The sequence below is a fragment of the Macaca mulatta genome, chromosome 14, assembly GCF_049350105.2.
Source record: "Macaca mulatta isolate MMU2019108-1 chromosome 14, T2T-MMU8v2.0, whole genome shotgun sequence".
Classification (NCBI taxonomy): Eukaryota; Metazoa; Chordata; class Mammalia; order Primates; family Cercopithecidae; genus Macaca; species Macaca mulatta.
The window spans coordinates 106,020,288-106,036,041 of record NC_133419.1 but is presented as its reverse complement, the minus strand read 5'-3'; the positions used below and the strand labels follow the sequence as shown (position 1 = coordinate 106,036,041).

The following is a 15,754-nucleotide window of genomic DNA, read 5'->3' as shown; positions in this document are numbered from 1 at the left end:
AGTGCCGCAATGAACATACGTGTGCATGTGTCTTTATAGCAGCATGATTTATAATCCTTTGGGTATATCCCCAGTAATGGGATGGCTGGGTCATATGGTACATCTAGTTCTAGATCCTTGAGGAATCGCCATACTGTTTTCCATAATGGTTGAACTAGTTTACAATCCCACCAACAGTGTAAAAGTGTTCCTATTTCTCCACATCCTCTCCAGCACCTGTTGTTTCCTGACTTTTTAATGATTGCCATTCTAACTGGTGTGAGATGGTATCTCATTGTGGTTTTGATTTGCATTTCTCTGATGGCCAGTGATGATGAGCATCTTTTCATGTGTCTGCTGGCTGTATGAATGTCTTCTTTTGAGAAATGTCTGTTCATATCCTTTGCCCACTTTTTGATGGGGTTGTTTGTTTTTTTCTTGTAAATTTGTTTGAGTTCTTTGTAGGTTCTGGATATTAGCCCTTTGTCAGATGAGTAGATTGCAAAAATTTTCTCCCATTCTGTAGGTTGCCTGTTCACTCTGATGGTAGTTTCTTTTGCTGTGCAGAAGCTTTTTAGTTTAATGAGATCCCATTTGTCAATTTTGGCTTTTGCTGCCATTGCTTTTGGTGTTTTAGACATGAAGTCTTTGCCCATGCCTATGTCCTGAATGGTACTACCTAGATTTTCCTCTAGGGTTTTTATGGTATTAGGTCTAACATTTAAGTCTCTAATCCATCTTGAATTAATTTTCGTATAAGGAGTAAGGAAAGGATCCAGTTTCAGCTTTCTACTTATGGCTAGCTAATTTTCCCAGCACCATTTATTAAATAGGGAATCTTTTCCCCATTTCTTGTTTCTCTCAGGTTTGTCAAAGATCAGATGGCTGTAGATGTGTGGTATTATTTCTGAGGACTCTGTTCCGTTCCATTGGTCTATATCTCTGTTTTGGTACCAGTACCATGCTGTTTTGGTTACTGTAGCCTTGTAGTATAGTTTGAAGTCAGGTAGTGTGATGCCTCCAGCTTTGTTCTTTTGACTTAGGATTGTCTTGGAGATGCGGGCTCTTTTTTGGTTCCATATGAACTTTAAAGCAGTTCTTTCCAATTCTGTGAAGAAACTCATTGGTAGCTTGATGGGGATGGCATTGAATCTATAAATTACCTTGGGCAGTATGGCCATTTTCACGATATTGATTCTTCCTATCCATGAGCATGGTATGTTCTTCCATTTGTTTGTGTCCTCTTTTATTTCACTGAGCAGTGGTTTGTAGTTCTCCTTGAAGAGGTCCTTTACATCCCTTGTAAGTTGGATTCCTAGATATTTTATTCTCTTTGAAGCAATTGTGAATGGAAGTTCATTCATGATTTGGCTCTCTGTTTGTCTGTTACTGGTGTATAAGAATGCTTGTGATTTTTGCACATTAATTTTGTATCCTGAGACTTTGCTGAAGTTGCTTATCAGCTTAAGGAGATTTTGGGCTGAGACAATGGGGTTTTCTAAATATACAATCATGTCATCTGCAAAGAGGGACAGTTTGACTTCTTCTTTTCCTAACTGAATACCCTTGATTGCTTTATCTTGCCTGATTGCTCTAGCCAGAACTTCCAACACTATGTTGAATAGGAGTGGTGAGAGAGGGCATCCCTGTCTTGTGCCAGTTTTCAAAGGGAATTTTTCCAGTTTTTGCCCATTCAGTATGATATTGGCTGTGGGTTTTTCATAAATAGCTCTTATGATTTTGAGGTACGTTCCATCAATACCGAATTTATTGAGAATTTTTAGCATGAAGGGCTGTTGAATTTTGTCAAAAGCCTTTTCTGCATCTATTGAGATAATCATGTAGTTCTTGTCTTTGGTTCTGTTTATATGCTGGATTATGTTTATTGATTTGCAAATGTTGAACCAGCCTTGCATCCCAGGGATAAAGCCCACTTGATCATGGTGGATAAGCTTTTTGATGTGCTGCTGAATCCAGTTTGCCAGTATTTTATTGAGGATTTTTGCATCGATGTTCATCAGGGATATTGGTCTAAAATTCTCTTTTTTTGTTGTGTCTCTGCCAGGTTTTGGTATCAGGATGATGTTCGCCTCATAAAATGAGTTAGGGAGGATTCCCTCTTTTTCTATTGATTGGAATAGTTTCAGAAGGAATGGTACCAGCTCCTTCTTGTACCTCTGGTAGAATTCAGCTGTGAATCCATCTGGTCCTGGACTTTTTTTGGTTGGTAGGCTATTAATTGTTGCCTCAATTTCAGAGCCTGCTATTGGTCTATTCAGGGATTCAACATCTTCCTGGTTTAGTCTTGGAAGAGTGTAAGTGTCCAGGAAATTATCCATTTCTTGTAGATTTTCTAGTTTATTTGCGTAGAGGTGTTTATAGTATTCTCTGATGGTAGTTTGTATTTCTGTGGGGTCGGTGGTGATATCCCCTTTATCATTTTTTATTGCATCTATTTGATTCTTCTCTCTTTTCTTCTTTATTAGTCTTGCTAGCAGTCTGTCAATTTTGTTGATCTTTTCAAAAAACCAACTCCTGGATTCACTGATTTTTTGGAGGGTTTTTTGTGTCTTTATCTCCTTCAGTTCTGCTCTGATCTTAGTTATTTCTTGCCTTCTGCTAGCTTTCGAATGTGTTTGCTCTTGCTTCTCTAGTTCTTTTAATTGTGATGTTAGAGTGTCAATTTTAGATCTTTCCTGCTTTCTCTTGTGGGCATTTAGTGCTATAAATTTCCCTCTACACACTGCTTTAAATGTGTCCCAGAGATTCTGGTATGTAGTATCTTTGTTCTCATTGGTTTCAAAGAACATCTTTTTTTCTGCCTTCATTTCGTTATGTACCCAGTAGTCATTCAGGAGCAGGTTGTTCAGTTTCCATGTAGTTGAGCGGTTTTGATTGAGTTTCTTAGTCCTGAGTTCTAGTTTGATTGCACTGTGGTCTGAGAGACAGTTTGTTATAATTTCTGTTCTTGTACATTTGCTGAGGAGTGCTTTACTTCCAATTATGTGGTCAATTTTGGAGTAAGTGCAATGTGGTGCTGAGAAGAATGTATATTCTGTTGATCTGGGGTGGAGAGTTCTATAGATGTCTATTAGGTCTGCTTGCTGCAGAGATGAGTTCAATTCCTGGATATCCTTGTTAACTTTCTGTCTTGCTGATCTGTCTAATGTTGACAGTGGAGTGTTGAAGTCTCCCATTATTATTGTATGGGAGTCTAAGTCTCTTTGTAAGTCTCTAAGGACTTGCTTTATGAATCTGGGTGCTCCTGTATTGGGTGCATATATATTTAGGATAGTTAGTTCTTCCTGTTGAATTGATCCCTTTACCATTATGTAATGGCCTTCTTTGTCTCTTTTGATCTTTGATGGTTTAAAGTCTATTTTATCAGAGACTAGTATTGCAACCCCTGCTTTCTTTTGTTCTCCATTTGCTTGGTAAATCTTCCTCCATCCCTTTATTTTGAGCCTATGTATGTCTCTGCGTGTGAGATGGGTCTCCTGAATACAGCAGACTGATGGGTCTTGACTCTTTATCCAGTTTGCCAGTCTATGTCTTTTAATTGGAGCATTTAGTCCATTTACATTTAAGGTTAAGATTGTTATGTGTGAACTTGATCCTGCCATTATGATATTAACTGGTTAGTTTGTTCGTTAGTTGATGCAGTTTCTTCCTAGCCTCGATGGTCTTTACATTTTGGCATGTTTTTGCAATGGCTGGTACCGGTTGTTCCTTTCCATGTTGAGTGCTTCCTTCAGGGTCTCTTGTAAGGCAGGCCTAGTGGTGACAAAATCTCTAAGCATTTGCTTATCTGTAAAGGATTTTATTTCTCCTTCACTTATGAAACTTAGTTTGGCTGGATATGAAATTCTGGGTTTAAAATTCTTTTCTTTAAGAATGTTGAATATTGGCCCCCACTCTCTTCTGGCTTGGAGAGTTTCTGCCGAGAGATCTGCTGTTAGTCTGATGGGCTTCCCTTTGTGGGTAACCCGACCTTTCTCTCTGGCTGCCCTTAAGATTTTTTCCTTCATTTCAACTTTGGTGAATCTGGCAATTATGTGTCTTGGAGTTGCTCTTCTCGAGGAGTATCTTTGTGGCATTCTCTGTATTTCCTGGATTTGAATGTTGGCCTGCCCTACTAGGTTGGGGAAGTTCTCCTGGATGATATCCTGAAGAGTGTTTTCCAACTTGGTTCCATCTTCCCCCTCACTTTCAGGCACCCCAATCAGACGTAGATTTGGTCTTTTTACATAATCCCATACTTCTTGCAGGCTTTGTTCATTTCTTTTTCTTCTTTTTTCTTTTGGTTTCTCTTCTCGCTTCATTTCATTCATTTGATCCTCAATCGCTGATACTCTTTCTTCCAGTTGATCGAGTCGGTTACTGAAGCTTTTGCATTTGTCACGTATTTCTCATGTCATGGGTTTTCATCTCTTTCCTTTCGTTTATGACCTTCTCTGCATTAATTACTCTAGCCATCAATTCTTCCCCTTTTTTTTCAAGATTTTTAGTTTCTTTGCGCTGGGTACGTAATTCCTCCTTTAGCTCTGAGAAGTTTGATGGACTGAAGCCTTCTTCTCTCATCTCATCAAAGTCATTCTATGTCAAGCTTTGATCCGTTTCTGGTGATGAGCTGCGCTCCTTTGCCGGGGGAGATGCGCTCTTATTTTTTGAATTTCCAGCTTTTCTGCCCTGCTTTTTCCCCATCTTTGTGGTTTTATCTGTCTCTGGTCTTTGATGATGGTGACGTACTGATGGAGTTTTGGTGTAGGTGTCCTTCCTGTTTGATAGTTTTCCTTCTAACAGTCAGGACCCTCAGCTGTAGGTCTGTTGGAGATTGCTTGAGATCCACTCCAGATCCTGTTTGCTTGGGTGTCAGCAGCAGAGGCTGCAGAAGATAGAATATTGCTGAACAGCGAGTGTACCTGTCTGATTCTTGCTTTGGAGGCTTCCTCTCAGGGGTGTACTCCACCCTGTGAGGTGTGGGGTATCAGACTGCCCCTAGTGGGGGATGTCTCCCAGTTAGGCTACTCAGGGGTCAGGGACCCACTTAAGCAGGCAGTCTGTCCCTTCTCAGATCTCAACCTCCGTGTTGGGAGATCCACTGCTGTCTTCAAAGCTGTCAGACAGAGTCCTTTGCGTCTGCAGAGGTTTCTGCTGCTTTTGTTGTTATCTGGGCCCTGTCCCCAGAGGTGGAGTCTACAGAGACCAGCAGGTTTCCTTGAGCTGCTGTGAGCTCCACCCAGTTCGAGCTTCCCAGCGGCTTTGTTTACCTACTTAAGCCTCAGCAATGGCGGGCGCCCCTCCCCCAGCCTCGCTGCTGCCTTGCCGGGATATCGCAGACTGCTGTGCTAGCAATGAGGGAGGCTCCGTGGGTGTGGGACCCTCCCGGCCAGGTGTGGGATATTATCTCCAGGTGTGCCTGCTTGCTTAAAGCGCAGTATTGGGGTGGGAGTTACCCGATTTTCCAGGTGTTGTGTGTCTCAGTTCCCCTGACTAGGAAAAGGGATTCCCTTTCCCCTTGCGCTTCCCAGGTGAGGCGATGCCTCCCCCTGCTTCAGCTCTCGCTGGTCGGGCTGCAGCAGCGGACCAGCACGGATTGTCTGGCACTCCCTAGTGAGATGAACCCAGTACCTCAGTTGAAAATGCAGAAATCACCGGTCTTCTGTGTCGCTCGCGCTGGGAGTTGGAGACTGGAGCTGTTCCTATTCGGCCATCTTTCTCCGCCTTCAGGTTTGCTTAAAAGACCAGTTTTCAAGCTCTAAAATTATTTCGTATACTTGGTTGAATCCATTGATAAAGCCTTTAATTGTATTTTGAAATTCAAGATGTTTATCTTTTCCTTCACTTGCTGGATTACTTTAGAAGTCTTTGTGTGTGTTGACTTTCAAACTTGTTTTCGATCTCATTGAATGTCCTTGCAGCCCATGCTTTCAATTCTTTATTTGTCATTTCTGAGTTTCCATTTTGGTTAGGGACTGTTCCTGGAGAGCAAGTGAAATCCTTTGATGGTGTCGCTACATTCAGATGTTTTGTGATGCCAGAATTTTTGCACTGGTTTCTTCTCATCTGCAGATGCTTACACTTCTAATTTTTTAAAATTATTTTTTGTTTAGGTAAGATTTTTCTTTTTCTTTCTTACTCTATAATATTATTTTTTCTATTTGTTTTCTCCTTCCTCAGGGAGTACTACTGTACAGAATGCTGGGTAGGGTCTTTTGGCTTTGCTTTTATAGCTGTATGTATTTCTTTTGGCAGGTTTTATATTGGTCTATGCAGCCTGACCTACAAGCCACTAGATCACACTTATATGTAAAAGCTGGCTATAGCCACTGTGGTTGGGTATATACTTGATCCATGTTTAGTGCCAGAAGCTTTCTGTTGCTTCAGGTAGTGGGCTGATTCATGGGATGCACAGTGGTCTGAGTATGCTGCTCAGCTCTGGAGAGGTAGGAGACATGATAGGAAATGCCCAAACTGGGCGTTTCCACCTACAGGTACCCCCATGGCTGGCACAAGAACAAACACAAAGGGAGAATCCAGTGAGTGGCCACCAAGTGCCCAAGTTGTGTCCAAGCATGTAGCTGGAGAAGTGGGGCATATCAGGCTGCTGAGCCAGGGATGCAGTTGTTGTGAACGACTGGAGATCTGCCTAGGTGTGTAGCAGAGAGCCCCCATCCCCCTCCACACACACACACATACACACACACACACACACCCTAGGACCTCTGCAAAGGAAAGGTGGGGTACCTCAGGTTTCTGATCCAGGAGAGCTGGTGCTCTGAATACCTGGAGATCTGCGTGGATGTGGAGCAAAGAGGATCTTTCCACACTATAATCAATGCCTAGGAAGGGTGGGGTATCTCTGGCTGCTGAACTAGATGAGTGGGTTCTCTGGATGCTTAGAGGTTTGTCTAGGCATGAAGCAGAGAGGACTCCCCTGTACCAGGATATCATCACACAAAGGGTGGGTCATCTCAAGCTGCTGATCCAGACAATCTGGTGCTCTGAGTGCCTGGAAATCTTCCTCGATATGGAGTGTAGAGACCCCTGCTGTACCACGATCTATGCCTAGGAAGGATGCAGCGGATCAGGCTGCTTAACTAGACAAGCAGATCCTCTGAATGCCTTGGAACATGCCTGGAGGTGAAACAGAGATGGCCTCCTTGCACTTATTTTTTATATTTTTTTAATTCTCTGGTAATCTCCTGCTATTTTTCTTGATCAAACTATCTTCCATTTATTGATCTTGATTCAATTTCGCTTCCAGCAGTAGACTGTCTTTCCCAGTCTTCCCAGGATGGAATTATTGGTCCTTCCTCTTCTCTCATACCATTCTCTATCTCTGTTTACAAAATAATTGTTCACTAGTGTCTGCCATAATGTTTTGTGTTTCTAAGGGACGGAGACAGTGTTTAATTCACTGGGAGAGCCTCAGAATCTAATACAGTGCCAGGAAAATAGCAGACAAAAATACAAAGCTCTGTTGAACTATCAAGATGTCTTTCTACAATTTTGTGTTCTTTTACCTATTTTTTGACTCTTCTTTTAATATTTTGTTCTCACGTATATTTGCAAATTGAGAATTCCTTTTTGGCAAGTGTACATGTTTTTACAGTTATGGCTGTACTATATCTCTTCATGAAATTCTAGTGTAATACTAATTTAGATAAAGTTGGTTGTACTTTGAAACTTGAGGTCTGAGACATTAATTCAGCCCGCAAGCTCTCTAGTTTCTCTATTAATTAAATGAAGAAATTGTACTAGATAAGCATCAAACCTCTTGAGTATTTTTCTCTTCCCAGAAAGTTGTAAGAATATGTTACCTACTATTTGAAAAAGATGTTCTGGAAGCTTATAAGCAAATAGGCTGTTTTCGATATCAGTAGTGATGCATATTTTTCTTTCCCCTGAAGAGCTAAAGGACTGGCATCTGGGCCCAGGAGATAGCAGTGGACTGTCAGGCTGAACATCTTGACTGAGTTCCCATTATCTATAAATGTGCCTTTAATGATGATTTCATAAGAAGGAAGTATAAGTAATATCTTGGCTTTCCTTATATATGGTACTAGATTTGAGATTATAACTAAAGTAATATGCTAGGATCACTGGGGTTTTTTTTAATTAAAAGAAATAGTACCTAGAGCTTTATTTTAGTATAAGCAATGATGTTTGGCTACTTGACATAATCGTAAGGTAAAATTTAAGACTAATGGGCCTATTTCCCAAATGAAAGCAATTTTAGTAATTTATATGAGTCACCATGACAAGTTTTCTCTTGTGACCAATGCACAATTTAACTTCGCTGAAATCTATGAGAGATACAAACAATTTCCTAGAGTTTCAATTCTTTGTGCATATTATTTATTTATTTAAATCTCACTCTGTCACCGAGGCTAGAGTGCAGTGGTGTGATCTCGGCTCACTGCAACTTCCACCTCCCAGGTTCAAGAAATTCTCTGTCTCAGTCCCCCGAGTAACTGGGATTACAGGCACCTGCCACCACGCCTGGCTAATTACCGTATTTGTAGTAGAGATGGGGTTTCACTCTCTTGGCCAGGCTGGTCTTAAACTCCTGACCTTGTGATCCACCCGCCTCGGCCTTCCAAAGTGCTAGGATTACAGGCGTGAGCCACCGCACCCAGCCCTTGCGCATATTCATAATTGCTTCTAGCTATAGCCAAGCTGACTCTGGATGAAACTGCACATAGAATTAGAAGAAAAATAAGAACTCCAAGTTTATTCACTTAAAAAATGTAATCTGTATATATATTTTGTCAAGCTCATACTAAACTTAGCATTAATCATTTCAACTTTCTTGAAAGCAGCTGATGGACCAAAGAGAATCTCAAGCATTATTTATCACCATCTCATTTTTATAGCATTAATGATGTTATTTTTCCTTTCCAAGAAGAAATGTATAAAGTGACTTGCTTTACTGTTGAGAACCCCTGCATCAGTCATCAGTGGTGTTTTACGTTTAACATAGCACCATGTGTTTTCAACAATTTTCCATTTTGAATTGCTATGTATCAAGTGAGTTCAAAGATGATGTTGCAATGTCCGCATTTTAAATTACAGAAGCTCTCTCAACCTCTAATCTCTTTCACTGTGTGGTACTTTGTTTAATTCTGGTGTGGTGGTGGTGGTGGTAGTGTGTGTGTGTGTGTGTGTGTGTGTGTGTGTGTGTATGTATGTGTTAGGGAAAGGAACCTTCAAAAATAGGAACTGCTTCAGATGGATATGTGGGCAGAAAAAAATCATTAGTGTATGGCAGTTTTCATATTCTCTTGTTTTCTTACTTCGTAACTGTCACTAACGAAGGAATATATATATCGTTAGTTTCCTACTGCTCTCTTAACAAATAGCAATAAACTTGATAGCTTAAAACAACAGAAATTTTTTATATTACAGTTCTCGAGGCCAGAAGTCCAAAATCAAGGTGTCAGCAAAGTCATCCTCCCTTTGAAGGTCATAGAGTAGGATCCTTCCTTACCTCTTCCAGATTCTGATGGCTTCAGCCTTTTGACTTGTGCCTGTATAACTCCAATCTTTGGCCCCTTCTTCACATGGGATTCTTCTCCTCTGTTTCATATCTTCTCCTCTGCTGAATTGCTCCGTCTCAAAATCTTTAACTTAATTATATCTGCAAAGACCATTTTTTCTAAACAAGGTCACATTTACATTTTTCAGGGATTGGAATATGAACATACCTTTTGAGGAGGGCCGTCATTCAATCTGCTGCTAATCAGGCCAAAAGCACAAGCTTATAACTAGAGGAAAATCTTATCTATTTCTCTGTGTCTGGCAACCAAGTTCCTGATTCATTTCCCTATATGGATAATCCTGATTAGATAAGAAAATCTCAATTAAAAAATATAGTCAACTGCTGCTTACTTTCCTTTTCTTCTGAGGCACACAATGTCTTGATCCTTCTACTTTCTAAATACACCTCTTTGTATCTTTCATGGCTCTCATTTTGCTTCATTCTTTCCACTTATTTTTCTCATTTTTTTCTATCTTTGGTGTATAGACTTTGACTTTACTGTAGCTAGAAAGAAAAGGAAAAATGTTTCAGTTGCATGTATACTATCTACTGCTTCAAATTCAAACCACATTGTAAACAGTTTTTTAAACAGGGAAAGGGGTTGAGAATGTGCTGATATGTATGTGCACAGTGAGGCCAAGTTAAAAAAGTGAGAGACTACTAGAGAAATAAACTGACAGACAATAAAATAAGTAAAACGATTTACAACTTATTTGAAAAATACATGATGAGCTAAAAAGATTTGTTTCAGAGAGAAATTATGTGAATGCTAGAACTGGAGAATAGGGAAAAATGATTACAAGGAAAATTAAGTCAGGATAAATCACTTGACAATACCCTTCCAAATTATCTGAAGAATTGAGAACTTCACAAATTAATAAGTTTCTGCCTTAATTGCTAAGTTTATATGTAAATATTTTTCCATTTTCACATGCATTTATTGAGTACCTAGTATGTACTAGATGCTTTTTATTGTATTGATTCTGGTATAAATTCAGAAACTCTGTTGTGTTGGATCCTAGGTATGAGTGTGGTAACCAAGGTCTGCAGACTCTCAGTTCCCTGGTTTACACAATAGAGAAAATATAGCATATGATAGTAAAACAAATGTAAACAGGTAAAACAAATATGCAAACAAGGAATTCTCAACTGAGTTTTGTAAAAGTCAAATTATACTCAACAGAAACTATATTTGACTGGTTTAAGATGTTTGGAAATTAGTTAAATATCAGAACAGTTTTTGTGCACAGTGTGCTTTTGATAAAGATTAGATAACTGTAATAATGCTGCTGAGGATCAATAAATAGACCTTAATATTAGAAAATAATGTGGTTGTGTTCTCATACTGAAGTATGGAAGAAGAATGTTATGATTAGTATAGACAATTTTTCTTGCCATGGATGTTATGTAAAAACAATTTTTAGAATTTATTGAAGCTATAACAATAGAAAGTATTTCTAAAGAGTTCTTATTCACATTCTAAATTTTCATTAGAGTCATAGGAAACTTCAGCATAAACCTTAAGATTTTACATTTCAGCTCAAGTAATATGCACATAAAATTTGACATTTTCCAAAGAACAGGAAAATTTCAGAGTAAAAGTTGATATACACATTTTTTTCATCATTGCTTTTCTCCGTTCCTTAAATTCTTATTCTGATTTAAAGTTGTGACAATCTTCCATTTCACTGGCATTTCATAAAAAGAACACAAGGATTTTCTAATAAAGGCATTTGAGGTTTCTAATTCTTCTTCGGAAATTGGGCACTTACCTTCTGTGCATGTAAATCACTTCTAAGACAATTATCTCTCCTAGTCTCTACAAACGTATAGAAATGTTCTGCTTTCTAAGTTATGGTTCTCTTTAAGTATACTTGCTATATCTTCACTTTCTGTGCATGAATATCAGATTAGGTCTCATCAAAAGCAAGCTTTGTTTGAAAAGTAATTTCAAAGTCAACTAGCTCATAACAACACGTTTTAGCTTGTACCTTTCCTTCTTGCTCAGAAAACACAAGGTGATGTTTGTCACTTACATTTAGAGTCAAGTGATCTCCAGAAAGCATACTGGATAAATTCACATAATGCCAGGTTCCTGACAAGAGTTTCTTGTTGGTTGGCCTCAGTAGCTCTTGCTTAAGAATTGCAGAAGTACATGTTTCTGTAACACATACTTCCTCAATAACACTATTAGGTAATCTTAATATCATTTCCCTGTACTCTGGGAGGCTGTGCTTTTGCTAAAAATCCCTTTGCTTTTTAACTTGAAAAAAAATCAGAATTTATTGACTCTATGAAGACCTTTGAACAGACCACCAAGTGATAATAAATCAATAAGCAGAAGCACAATCTGTATTTTTGGAAACATGTTTATATCTTAAAATAAGCTAAAAATATTGTAATATTTTTAAAATTCATAGATGGCTCCTCAGAAGCTCATTATTGCCCATTGTCTGCTGGAGAATATACTTCTTTAGTTCTTTGTAGGATTCAGAGCTATTTCTGGATCTCAGTTATGAAGCACAGGCTGAATCATTCACATGGTCTCTGAAACTTGGGTGGGCCCAAGGCCAAGTTGTTCAGAGGAATTTCTACTAATTGTATTTTAGTCCTGTCTTTGTAAAAGGCCATGAATTAGCTTAATAGAATATCTGTTAAGCAATAGTTTAGTGAGAACTTAGCTTTTACTTTAATAACCCATTTGAAGGGAAATACAAGTGTAAAAAAGCAGTCTTTATGAGTGGTTCAGATCACAGACTGTGGACTCTGACCATCCTGATTTCTAATTCTCACTCTAGCAATTGGTGGTTATGCAACTTTAATAAACCTGCACAACCTTGCTCACAGATTAATTTTTCCATTTCTAAAATGAAGACATGAAATCTCACACTCTAACAGCATTATTTTGACCATGAAACAAGCTCATACTAAAATGCTTAGCACATTGTACACATAAATATTAACTAATATTAAAAATCTAGTTTATTCAAGAAGAATATTTTGAGAGGAGTTTGCTTTAGTCCTTGACATGACTTTCTGTACACTTCCAGACAATCAGTAATAATAGATAAATAAATGAAGAAACTAAAGTACAATTATTCAAAAGAGATAAACACAGAACTCCTTTTTGATTAGGATTCTGCCAGCTCCTAGAGTAGAAACTTACTTCTTCAAAATACTTTGTCACAACTATTATCTTGTATTTTTATCATAGATCTTATTTATTTGACTTTTAAAACAAGCATACTTTTAAGATATGTTAGAAGGGGAACAAAACTAGCAGAGCTGGGTGATATGAAAGTGACCTTAAGAGCTATTTGTTTAAAATTTTACAAGAAAATACATATTATTTTGAAAATATTTCCTGGAATGCGCACTTGACCTATCTTTTCTTCAAATGAGGTTATTCTGGATAGACTGCTAACATGTGATAAATGTGTACTATGAGTAATTTACTATTGTAGGACTGGCTGAACAAAGACAGACGACTTTTTAAAAAAGCAATCAGCTGTTTCTGGAATGTTTCATGGTCCCAAACTGGAAACATCAATTAATATGTTAAAGAGCTACTCTTTATTTCTGCTTCTACATAAGTAGAAGAGCAATATATCTCTGGAAGTATGTAAATCATTTCTCAATAATACATAATTTAATTTTGTTAATATATTTGTGTCCTTCCCACTTTGTGAAATTTACCAGCAAATGCATTATCATTCATTTTAATAAGATTATTTCACAATTTCAGGGGAGCGTACGGTAGCTCTAGTTCTCAAAAAATAAAAGGAAAGCAAATGGCCCACTGGCCTAAGGGTAGCTATGTAAATACTAGCAAGCAGAGTTGAAATGTTTGGCATTTATCCAATTGGCCAGAGTATTCTATATCTACACCATTAGAATAATCTTTAAAGTCATAAGAAGAATTCCCCAAAGTGTCATATCCCTTCCTTTAAAAATACCATGTCATTGAGTGTACCATATGGTATTTATGTCATTTTTTAGTTTTATTAGTTTAATCTGAGCAGAAAAATATTCTGATGTATGTGGGTGCAGCACATGGTTGAAATGATAGAACTGTGTCTTAGGCAAAGTTAAAAAAAAAAAAAAAAAAAAGCATTCTTGTAAGCCTGTGCAACCAGGTAGAACACTTTATGGCTAAAAGCTTAAAAATATATTTCAGATAGAGAGATCAATAGAGAGACAAAATATTGATCAGACAACCAGATTATACTAGAAACTTTTATTGATATGCAGAGCTAATTTCCATTCCCAGCTACAATTAATATTGTTTTAGACATGTATGAAAATAATATATTTTTAAATATTAATTAATGTATGCTGATGAACAGGATAAAAAATGAACCCCTTCTATAACAACATGCATCTCCAGTTCTAGAAAAGGTTAAGACAAAATTCAAAGCCTTGAAAAGAATTAGCTCTTTATCTTCTTTTAATGTTTAGACTGTGTCCAGAATCAAAAATATATTTATGGAACTATCAGGCTGATTTCAAAACTTAATTGGTCTCTAAGATGTTGATCCAATGTCTTTTTCACTTTTCATCTAAAAATAATTATTTATTATGTTATATATGTTTAATAGTAAGATATAATGAAGTAAATTTTTTATTCATGTCAGCATCATGATTAGGCCAGAGAGTTCCCTAGAGGGAGAATGGCTTCAGTTTCCAGACTTCAGCATATAGACTTTCCTTTTGTTATGTATTTTAGTCTTGTGTAATGGTTGACAACCTTGAAATTCAGAAGAATCACTAGAGAGATACATACTACGCTACGCTATTTAATTTTACAGACAATTTACAGGATATTCAAGGCTAATTGTGATTAGTTGTCTGCTTTTTGCCTTTAAAAAAAAAATTCAGGTTCTAATTTCTATAGAACTGTGATTGCTCTCTCATTGTACCATGACATAACATGTTTATTGTACCTCTTCACAGTAAATTCTAATTGCAACATTTCAATCCAATTTATTCATGTAACTGAAAGCAAAGAAGAAGTATTTTATGTGGTACTTGCAAATAACTATAAGTCTCCAAGTCTTAAGAAAAAAAAATAAAGTTTTTATCTCTGCTTAGGTTTCTAGTTTTAAGATTTAGTTTCATAAAACTTTCTGCATTCCAGTGCTAAATGCAACTCAGAATTATTAAAAATGTACATAAATGAGACTCTCTGCTAGGAACATATTCCTCAAAAGAGATCAATGGCAGAAAAAGTCATAGACCCAATTTCTATAAATAGTTTCTAAAATGATACTTAATATAACAGTAAGGATTGGTCCAGATGGCTCTGTTTCGCTAACATGGTGACTCTTCCAGTGAATATAGACATTAGATGATGATTCATTACTATAGCAGTTGGGAGATTTCATCTTCTTAAGAAAGAATCCCATTTAAAAACATATTACACCAACTTTGTGTCTGTCTCATTCTCTCAAAGCCAGGACTACTCTAAAGACTTGTAGGAGAGAAGACAAAGGTTCTGTAGTGATATGGTTTGGCTCCCAGTTCCCATCCAAATCTCATGTGGAATTGTAATCCCCATATGTTGAAAGAGGGGCCTGGTGGGAGGTGATCGGATGATAGGGACCAATTTCCCCATGCGATCTCTTGATAGTGAGTGAGTTCTCGTGGGATCTGATGGTTTAAAAGTGTGTTCCCCCCACCCCCCCGACTCCGCCATGGTAAAAGGTGCTTGTTTCCCCTTCACCTTCTGCCATGATTGTAAGTTTCTCAAGGCCTCCAAGTCATGCTTCCTGTGAAACCTGCAGAACAGTGAGTCAATTAAACCTCTTTTCTTCATAAATTACTGGGCCCCAGGTAGTTCTTTATTGCAGTGGACTAATGGACTAATACATGTAGTTACCTTGCAATCAAAAGAAATTAAAAATAAAACACCATTTAAACTTTCTTAACAAAGATGAAATTTTTAGTTTATAAATCTATCAGAATATGTATAGGACTTGTATGCTAACTTGTAAACTACAAAGCACCAATGGAATAAATAAAAGAAGACCTAAATAAATGAAAAGACAGAACATGTTTACAAATTGAAAAATCCAAACAAAGATGATATCTTCAATTTTTTTATGTATTATATATAGAATTATTAATATATGCACATATATGTAGGTAGATGTAGATATAAGGTTTTATACTATTCCTATGAAAACCCAAGCAAGATTTTTCTGTAGATATAGACAAGATTATTCTAAAATT

The 15,754-nt window shown here is 37.5% G+C and overlaps 1 long non-coding RNA gene across 1 annotated transcript in view; it reads right to left on the bottom strand.

Annotated features, from left to right (window-relative positions):
• LOC144334599 (uncharacterized) overlaps positions 1–11,672 on the bottom strand; it is a 75,557-nt gene extending 63,885 nt beyond the window's left edge. The window contains exons 1-2 of the long non-coding RNA XR_013404562.1: positions 11,560–11,672; positions 9,473–10,027 (exon numbers count right to left, since the gene is read on the bottom strand). This is a non-coding gene — a long non-coding RNA (uncharacterized LOC144334599). The remainder of the gene's footprint in view (positions 1–9,472; positions 10,028–11,559) is intronic.
• Positions 11,673–15,754: the final 4,082 nt, after the last annotated feature.